The following is a 10,708-nucleotide window of genomic DNA, read 5'->3' as shown; positions in this document are numbered from 1 at the left end:
TCCCAGTAAGACTGAATTAAAGTATGTTCTGCTCTACATCCCAAGAGGCAAAACTTCTTTTTCTGGTTTCTTTCCATTCGGTGTAAAGTGAAAGTAACTCTAGCATGCTTAGAATCTGTCTACCTACCAAGGTTGTGTAAGCATCTGCAACTTTGACCTTTAGACTTTTGTGGAACTATGTGGAGCATAGAACAAGATTTTCTCACTCTCTCCTTCACTCCCTTCCTTCTTTTTTCTTTTTGCAGTAATTAGTGTGGGTTCTCTCTCTGTCTCTCAAATCACTCCTGGAAGGAAAGACTCTGTCTTTCTATACACACACACACCCTCCTTACTGTTCTTCACTTTCATTGTAAATGATGTGACTGATTTTTCTTTTACTTTTTCATTACTTTATAGGTATATAAATAATATCATAGAAATATATAGATGTAATCATTTCTGATGGGCAGGAAAGCAGATTGGGGCTTTATGAAATCTTCACGAGGTGGGTTTTATTAGCAGCCTCACAGGGACAGCCCTGGTGTTCAAATCCAAGCAGATTGGCTCCAGAGCCCACTCTGTCCTCTGCCTGAAGCTGAGCAGGTGCAGAGCTGCTGCATTGAGTGGCTGGCCCCAGGCATGAAAGTTTTAGAGCCGAGGTCTGTGGGGAGGATGGTGTTACTCTCCACAAGGGCTCTCACCAGTCTATGTTTTGAATAGAGATTTGTAAAAAAGACTGTGAGAAGAAAGTATGTTCAGAGTATGGACAGGGGTCAGCAAATTACAGCCTGAAGGGCAAATCAGTCTGCACATCTATGAGCAGCAGCAGTGATTACCTTTCTTCTTGACTGTCTTTTCACAGGTGTTTCAGATGTTCGTATCTCCCAATGAGCAGCCTAGGAAAACAATGTCTCCTTCTGGAGTAAAGGACAGGCATGCTTGTTGCCTATTATAAAAGAATCAGGTTCCGTATGCTCAGGGCTCCTCTCCTAGAATACAACCTGCTGAGTGTCACCTGTAATGCCTCTTTGCATTGTCTTGTGGGAACTCTCATTCTTCTGTGAGACCTCAGAAGAAAACTGCTGCCAGGGACATGGCCCAGTGCACAGATGCTGCTCTTGTGGCCACTGCTATTGCTGTACATAACATCTTGTTCTTTGTCATGACTTGCGGGTCTTGTGGCTTCTGGCAGCATTTATGAAACTGTGGCAAGCTGACATGTTGACTTGCATATAGGGTTAGACTTTAGACCCTTCACTGTCCCTGACTACTGTGTCCCACTGTATACAAGAGTTACGGAATGCATAGATTAAAGACATAGCATCTGACATCAAGAATTTTACAATCTGTTCAGCAAGTGCAGCATAAACCCTATGCTACAAGGAAAGGACATTAATGAGTGAGGCATCAGTGGGAAGTGGGCTTACATTTGTTGAATGACTATAGGAGAAGAGGACACTGGAAGGGAGGAGGTAAAGGAGCGGACACTTGGTTGAGGTCACTGTTGGTGCATGAACAGCCGTGACAATGCAAAGTGGTCAGGGCTGCTCACACATCAGTGTTCATGGACACATTTGGCAGGGCTGGATTACCTGCCCACTCACTAGCCCGACCCCAAGGAACTGTGGCCAAAGTTAGGGAGGAGTTTGACATATACTGACACATATACTGACGAGCGAGACTCCATCTGCAGAGATCTCAGTCTACACTGCAGCATGAAGTGGGGGTGGTCCTTGGGGCCTGCTGAATACCAGAGTCCCCGAGGATGGAGAGAGCACTGCCCTGTGCACCACTTTGGGAGGTGGTGGGTGTTGGGGCTGAATCGTGTGCCCTCCCATTTCAAATTTGTATGTCAAAATCCTAATCGCCAGTAGTTCAGAATGTGATATATTTAGAGACAGAGTCTTTAAAGAGGTAATTCAGTTAAAATGAGGTCATTAGGGTGGGCCCCGATCCTATGTGACTGGCTTTCTTATGAGAAGAAGCAGTTAGGATGCAGACACCCACAGAGAGAGGATGATGTGAGGGCACAGGAAGAAGATGGTCACCTACAAGCCAGGGAGGGAGGCCTCCGAAGAACCCTGCTGTCACCTTAATCTCAGACTTCTGGCCTTCAGAACCATGAGAAAGGAAATTTCTCTTATTTCAGTCCTCCAGGCTTTGCTATTTTGTTACTGCAGCCCTAGCAAACCCATGTACTGGAAGATGGGGAACAGCCTGGGAATGGGCTCAGTGAGTGCCCCAGCAGCACCCCCTTCTCAAAGGCTCTTCTCTGTTTACTGTTGAGAAGCTCCATATGCAGCCCCCAGGCTCCCAGAAGTGGCACGTCTGACGGTTTGGGACCACATGCACCTTTGCCATGGCTGAGAGCTGCAGCTCCCAGGGGCTGGTGTTCTCAGCACAGACAATTGCTGTTGTCACTTGGGCCACTGTAATTGGGGCCATTGCCTCCTTCTGCTGCCTTATCCCCTCCCTCTCCATCTGAACTCTCCTGGGCTCCAAGACATCTCTCTACCCCTCCCCCCCACCCCAAGTGCTGCCTTAGGATGCACCTACCCCCTTTGGTCTCCCCCAAACCTATTTTAGTATAAAATATCTCATAGATATTTCTAGTACAATCTTTCCTAGTATAATTTCTAGTAAATTGTATCGACTTTTCTAGTATACTTTCTTCAGGGAACACAGATGCTAAAAGGGTGAAGAGCAGCTTTTGGTGTTTTCCGGTTTAGATGTTAACCCAAACTGTCCGAGGCCAGGGCATGCATCTGAAATGCCTTTCCATCAAGGGTCCAGCCACATGTCCAAAAGAGGAAAGGGGAGCAGGAGCTCCCTCAGTCAGTCGCCCTGTCACACACAGCACTCCCCAATCCCTCCTCAGCATCCTCGGGATCACCACTAGGGAGGGATTCCCTAGAGCAGGCCTGGAACTCTGCCCTTGCTGTTTCCCCTTTGGGCAGATGACTTTCAGATTGGGCATGTCTCTTCCTTGGGGTGTTCCACTGGAGCTGATGATGTGGCAGAGGAGAGTGAAGGAGAAGGAGAAGCTCACCCTGCCCTCTGTGATCCTAGGCCTTGGAGTCAAGGGCAATATTCTCGGTGCAGTTCACAGCCACCCAAGGGATGACAATGCTGACCCACTGATACTAGCAGAGCACAGATGTCACAGTTTCTGGACCTCAAATGCCCTGCTCCTCCATGGGCTGGGGAAAGGCTATGTTAGTCCTATACTCAATCTCATGGGAGTTAATAAATAACCCATCCCCTCATGGGAGTTAATAAATAATTTGCTCAATTATTACAAAAAAATTTTTAGAGACTAAAGAAAAGGTAGTTTTTTTTTTTTTTTTAACTTCTGCATTGTGTAAAAGAAAAATGTTGGCAGTCAGTACAGGGTCTAAATTGCTGCTGCAAGGGTAGTTTGGGAGCTTGCTACAGAGGAAAACCCTCTCTGTGCCCCACACCTGCTCAATCAGCACTTGCATTTTGCCAAGATCCTAGGAGCTTTGTGTGCTCAGTGAGTTTGGAGGAGCACTGAATAGACACACAGCCAGGCAGCGTGTGGGGGACAATTTGGAAAGGAAGGAAGCCCCCTTGAATTTTGAATCTCTTTGTTTTAATTCTTTTCATGATCTTTTTAACTTTGGTGTTTTAAAAAGGAATTTTGCTAATAAGAAGCACTAAGATTAAAAGGAAGCATCTTTACTTTCTTAGCTGAAAGTAAGATGGTATTAATTTCCATGCTTAAGATGGTATTAATTTCTATGCTGCTACATCTCTAAGCTAGTTCTTTTATAGCCAGATTGAATAGAAATTCTTTTCCTTTTTTATTCTGTTAAACAAATATCAACTTGGTGGGGTGTGTCTCCACTTCCTTTTTTGTCCTTGCTGCACAAAATGGTCACTTTCTGTCTGGCAACTTCTCCTATCTGACCCACTGCCCTCCTCACTTCCTCTAATCCTGGTCCCCTGCCCTTCTTCTCACCCTCTCCTCCTGTGAATGGCCTTAGAAGTCTCAATCTTTCTTTTTCTTTTCTGTAGAAAATGAGATCAGATGTCACACTCCTGCCTTCTGCTTTTGTTTGTGAAAGCTGACAGCTATTTGTGTAACCTGGTTTTGGTGGTGAGCTCTTGTTCATCTGTTCATGGCCCCGACGTGAGGCTGTGTGAATAATCTCAAGCCTAGTTATGGGTAACATATTTATCGAGGGATTTAAAAACATTCAGAGTATAAACAGGAAACAGCTTTATTTTTTTTCTTCTAGTCGCTGTTTTTAATGGTGTTTTGTCAACTTGCCATCTCCCTGTTGGATCTTGGGTCTTTTAACATCAGGACTGGACTCTAGATTCCACAACTAGGTCATTAAAATGATTTCATATTTGGCTCTCTAGGCCCTGCCATACTCATTTTAAAAACTTCAGTCAGCAGAGCTTGGCTCTCCCCTCTGCTAGAGCAGACCTTGGTTGGACTAGGAAGGGGGATGTGTGGAGGCACACTTGCTCTGGGGTGAGACTTCTCCCTTCTTTTTCCATTAGTCCTCTCTTTCTATTTCCAATTAAGACAGGGCAGAGGGACAGAGGGCAGAGTTTCTATACGTGACAGGAAGGCTGCAGAGGGGATGGGTATCTAGGCCTTCTTGGCTCAGATGAGATCTAACTGACATGGGTGGCCTTTGCTCATGTGATGTAGATGATGGGTGGTGTCTAGTTTTGTTGCTTACTTGGGAATTTTGCTGCCCTGTGCTACTTAGTTGCCTGAGTCAATCAGGAAAAATTCTAGGAAAAGTATAGCCAACGTAGAGATATATGAAATGGCGGGCAGGGAAGAGGTTTTCTGCCTTGGGAAAACCTCCTGCTCCTTCCTGCAAGGCTCTGGAGTCTGACTTGTAGATGTTTCTAGTAGGTGGCCTCAGACACCACAGAGACAACCTGGAGCCTCAGATAGAGAGTATGGTTCATATAAAAACTTGCAGCTAAGTGTTTGGAAAACTGTCAACTTTACAAAAAAACCTCTTTTCCAAGTAGGAAGAAGACATACACTTGCTCATTTTACCTCATTCACCTTCCCTCCCCGACTCCCCACTTTCTTTTGGGTTTAACTTTGTCCCTTCCTCCCCCTCTCCTCTTCCCTGCTTTCCCCACTCAGGAGGATTTCTACTTTTTAGTGGTTTCCCTTGAAATATTTATTTTAAAGTTTGTTCATTTTATTAAGCATACTCTACAGCTAATCAATATCTTTCTCCTCTGTCTGAAAAACACAATACCATTAGGTTTTGCTCCTTGTTATATGATATTCTTGTTTTGAATTTTAGTTCTATCTGGTTTTATTTCAACTTCACAAATTAAATATTTTAATATACTCAATGCTTATTTAGATTTTTTCATGTTTGTATTAAGAAATAATTTGTTGCTTTTTTTTGTAGTTCAGGTCTTCTTTCTAATATCATTTTTCTTCTGTCTTAAGATGCACCTTCTGCAAGTTTTTTTTTTTTTTAATTTTTACTTTTTTTATTAAGTCAAATACACATAGATCATGAATACATTTATGCATATATACATACAATGCATAAATGGGGTACAATGTGTTGATTTTTTTTTAATACAATCTGACGTGGTTACATCAAACCATTTTCATTCCTGATCTTATCTATTTTTAGAAAATATTTTTCTTTTTTTTTTTCTTTTTTTTATTTTTATTTTTTTTATTAAATCATAACTGTATACAATGATATGATTATGGGGCATCATACACTCACTTCATAAACCATTTGACACATTTTTATCACAGTGGTTAACATAGCCTTTCCGGCGTTATCTCAGTTACTGTGCCAAAACATTTACATTCTACATTTACCAAGTTTCGCAAATACCCCTGTAATATGCACCACTGCAAGTTTTTTATACAAAAACTCTTGGTGGTAAACTTTCTAAGTTTTAATTTATCAAAAAAAAAATTTTTTTTTTTACCATATCTAGCTCAAGATAGTCTTATTTTGTATACATTATAATTCTAACTTCACAGTATTTTCTGTTAACACTTAAAGAACATTACTCAACTTTAACTTTGAAATCTATCTTCTCTCTTGTTGTGTTATTGAGATAACTGGTTTCCCCCCACAGGGTGGGATTCTTTCCCCTTCAATGTCTTGAAGCCAATGTATGAAATCAAAAGGGAGTGTTTGGCAGGTCAGGTTTTATTTGATTGGCAAGGTGTGAGGAAGCAGGAACATAGCTCATAAATAGACTTCCCTGTGTGAGAGGTTAAAAATAGATTTATTTTATTGAAGGGCTTGGGTCTTTTCTGGGAATGGATGAAGAATTTCTTAGAACTGGAATACCACCTTTTCCTTTTATGGTGTCTTCTGCACTCAGTGATTGGCAACCATCAAGGTGCTGGCTGGGAGCATCTGCTACATGGAAATTAGATTATAATGAAGTTAGGTGTTTCTAGAGGCCAAGTGTACCACTATCATGGATCCCATTATATGAGCCAGTTCTGACCGATCCCAGGCATCCTTCTTAAAGATAAGAATGATTGGACAGGTAGAGTTTGGGGGAGGCTGATGCTCAGCTGTGTTAGACAGAGCTAGAGTGGGAGGTAATGCTCAGTAGTGTTCCCCAGGCATTACACCAGGTAATGATGTTCCCCAGGTATTACACCAGGTAAGTAACATTGTTCCACAGGCATTGCCCTGGGTACCAGGTGCTTTTAAGATCTTTTTCCCATCTTCAGTGTTTCATAGATTTGCTTCAAATTGTGTAGGGCCTTTTTGTTGATCTATTTTTCCCAAAAAATAATTTTCGGGGAAAAATAAATCAACAAACAAAATATTATTCCCCGAAAATTATTTTAGAGAGTTCCTGGACTCAGAATTCATACGTACCCTTTTCTATTCTGAAGAGCTCTCCAAATAATGCTTTTAGTAGTTTCTTTTCTACATTCACTCTAATATCTCATCCTGAAATTCTGATTAGTCATGTTAGACTTTCTCGCTCTAGCTTCCTTATCTCCTAACCCCTTTGAAATGTTTTATTTTTCATCTCTTTATTTCTCCCTGCTATATTTTGGTTAAATTATTCTATAATTAATTTATGAAATTTGTTCACTAATACCTGCTTCTGTTATGTGCAATCTGCTTTTAAAAATTTTATTAATTTTTAAATTCCATTTTAAAATTTCTATATATTATCCTTGCTTCTGTTGTCAAAACTGCAAAGGGGTTCCTGTCATTGCTTCTTTGCATAAAGATCCAGTTATTGAGACAATGATGATTACCAAGGAAGAAAATAATTTTTCAATACTACAGAAACGTTGTTAGGAGAACAGGAGAGGCTGCCTCAGACCCATCTTTCTGACTAACAGAGCTCATGGGCTTTTAAAGAAGGGATCATATGCTTTGGAGCAGGTGGTGGTATAACTAACAAGGGGGTACATGCATTGGGTGCAGGTTGTGAGGGATGGTGAATCTGGGCATCAGGGTGTCTTCCCAGGAGACTTCAGAATTTTAGCCCCTCTGTCTTGCAGAAAATCCACCATTTCCGGGAAATAGCTCAGAAGATCAAGTAGTTGGTTAAGGAAAGAAAACATACTGGGGTCATTGAAATATGTTCATAGAGCTGGTTACACCTCCTCTCTTCTTTTTAGCTCATTTCTCAATGTTGAGGAATCAGAACATTTATCTATCTGGCTGCTTAGTGTTGAAATGGGATGTAGTTGGGGTATGAGGCAGAACAAAAATATTGGGCTTGTAACTGACACTTTTCAGTACATATTGTTGGGTACCTTCTCTCTGCCAAGGTAAGGAAGGATATCAAAAGAAGTACCCATCTCCATCTGGTATCCTTCCCAAGGAAATATTGGCCCAGATGGAATCTCCATCCTAAAATTCCCCTAGTTGTTTATAAAAAATGTTTTAGGTCTCTAATTTAGCATTGAAATAGGTTAATGGAAGAGACAATAGATTAAGAGATCTTTACTAAGGGGCTGTCTTGCCAGGCAAATGAAAAACCCCAACAGACAAGTGAGATTAACAGTGCATATGTTTTCAGATGTCCTAGGGAGTAAGACTTGTTCCTCAATTACCTTTAGGCCAGTTACCGCAGTATACCCAGCTTTGCATGGTCCCTGATTCCCAGCGCTGCTTTCATCCACAAAGACCTCATCTAGGTTCAACAAGGGCTGATCAGTCAAATCCTGGAAACTAGAGTACACTTGGTCATTAACATGAATAGTAATCGTAGAACAGAGGGCAATAGTCCATAGGCAGCAAGGTGGCTGATTTAAGGTGGACACTACCTTCAGAATTACATTAGGTTGTCCTATAAAGCAGTATGATATTTATCCATCTGGTCACTGACCATTAACCAAAAGCCTCCCTTTTGTTCCAGGAAGGGTAATATTAATATACAATGAATAGTCATCAATTGCCCAAGAGCAAACTTTTCAGCTTTTTGTAAAATATTATAAGTAGAAGCCACCACTCTCAGAGAAGTGGGCCATCATTTTGTTACCATATCCAATTGCTTGGAGAAATAAGGCACAAGTTGCTTATGATTCCCCAAAGTTTGTGTCAATACTCTTAAGTTCAATTCTTTGTCTTTCTTGAATGAACCAAAGGTTTATGTAAGTCCAGGGGGCCTGATGCAGGACACTGATTAATTTTAATAGTGAAGGAAACCTTATAGCATTTCCTGGTCCAAGTAAGTCATTATTTTTCTTTGTCTTTTTAAGACTTTAAAGAGAGGTTTTATATTAACCTAAAGTCAAGAATGTAAATCTAGCAAAACCCAACCATACCTAAGCGTCCTCACAACTGCTTGTAGATGGTAGGGACTGCTATTCTGTTTATAGTCTCTCTCCAAACTGGGAGGAGGCTCCAAGTTCCAAGAGATAATTCAAACCCCAAGTATTTGACAGTGGAAAGTGAGATCTGAGTTTTTTTTCTGAGATGCTTTATATTCTTTGTCAGCCAGTAAATTTAATGCATTTACAGTGTGAGTGTGCTGCCTTGATTCAGCTTTAGTTTTATTGGCTATCAGAATATGGTCTACACACTGTAAAATCATTTCCTTGCCTAAAACGGTATCCCTCAAAACTCTGGCCAGAATATTCTGAAGATTGCTTGAGAGTTTTATTGAAACTATAAAAAGGGCAGTCCAGTAGTATTGAGATTTGGCTTTAGACTTTAAGTTTTCTCATTTAAAAGCAAATAGTTGTGTGAGGCCATTTGACCCTCTCTCTGGAAGCTTTGCCTATGAAGTGGGAGCATAACTTTGACCCCTGCTGAAACAGATACCTGCCAGCTTTGGTGGAGTCTGAAGGGAAGCTCACACAACCCAGGCCCACCCAGCCACCCTCCCCCACCTGTCTGTGCCTTGGTAGTGAAGAAGGACTCACCTGAAATTCCGGGTTCCCACCCACCACCTGGGGCAATGAAGTGCTTCTCTCAAAGGACTAGAGCTGGTCACAGGTTCCAAATACAACATTGAAGTTTGTTCCTTCTGGCAAGTGCCACCTACTGTCAGGGAAGTCAGTTTTCACATCCTTCAAAGCATTCGCTGACTCAATATACAGGATATGGTTGAGTCTCAACCACAAGCACCACCTCAGGATTACATGAGGTGTGCCACGATCTAAACAAAAGAAAATTCAAAAATTAGAAGCAAAACCTGCTCCAGATTAGAAAGAATCATTGAAAACACTCCATAAACATAAAAAAGGACACCCCCAAAAGAAAACTATAACTCCAGACCAATGGAAACCAATCAAAATGAGAATATTGAAATGACTGATAAAGAATTTTGAATATGGATTTTAAGAAAGCTCAATCAAATACAAGAGAAAATAGAAACCCAATACAAAGAAACCAATACAAGAATGCAGGAAATGAATGAAAATTCACTAAAGAAATAGAATTATTTAAAAAAATTGAGCAGAGCTTCTGGAAATGAAAAATTCATTAAAGGAAATATAAAACACAGTGGAAATTGTTAAAAATAGGTTAGCCAGGTAGGAGAAAGAATCTGAGAGCTAGAAGATAAGACCTTTGAATTAAACAAGACAGTAAATGAGAAAGAACAGAGGAATAAGAGAATTAACAAAGCTTCTAGAAATATGGGATGATGTGAAAAGGTCTAACCTAAGAATCATAGGCATCCTTGAGGGCAAAGAAGAAAGTATGCAAGGGCTAGAGAACCTATGTGAGGGAATACTTGAGGAAAATTTCCCAGGTCTTGCTAGATATCTGGACATTCAGGTACCTAGAAGCTCAAGAGACTCCTGGAAGATTCATGCCAAGAGGCAATCACTATGACATAAATTCATCAGATAGGTGAAAGTTAACTTGAAAGGGGAACACTCCTCACTCTATCCTGGGCAATAGAGTGAGACTCTTTCAAAAAACAAAAAATAATACCCCCACTCCACACAAAAATAACAACCCAAAAAACTGAACGCCTATGATCATAAGGCAAAAGTACCAGGTAACTTACAAAGGAAAACCCATTAGGCTAATTACAGACTTCTCAACTAAGACCTTATAAGCTGGTAGAAACTGAGGCCCCATTCTCAGTCTTCCCAAACAGAATAATGATCAGCCTAGAATTTTGTATCTTGCAAAATTGAGTTTCTTATATGAAGAAGAAATAAAGACTTTTCAGAAAAACAAATGCTGAGCAAGTTTGTCACAACCAGATCTGCCCTGCAAAAGTACTCAGATCTGCACTGATCTGC

Source organism: Nycticebus coucang, chromosome 11 (assembly GCF_027406575.1).
Source record: "Nycticebus coucang isolate mNycCou1 chromosome 11, mNycCou1.pri, whole genome shotgun sequence".
Lineage (NCBI taxonomy): Eukaryota > Metazoa > Chordata > Mammalia > Primates > Lorisidae > Nycticebus > Nycticebus coucang.
Note: the sequence above shows the minus strand (reverse complement) of the source record.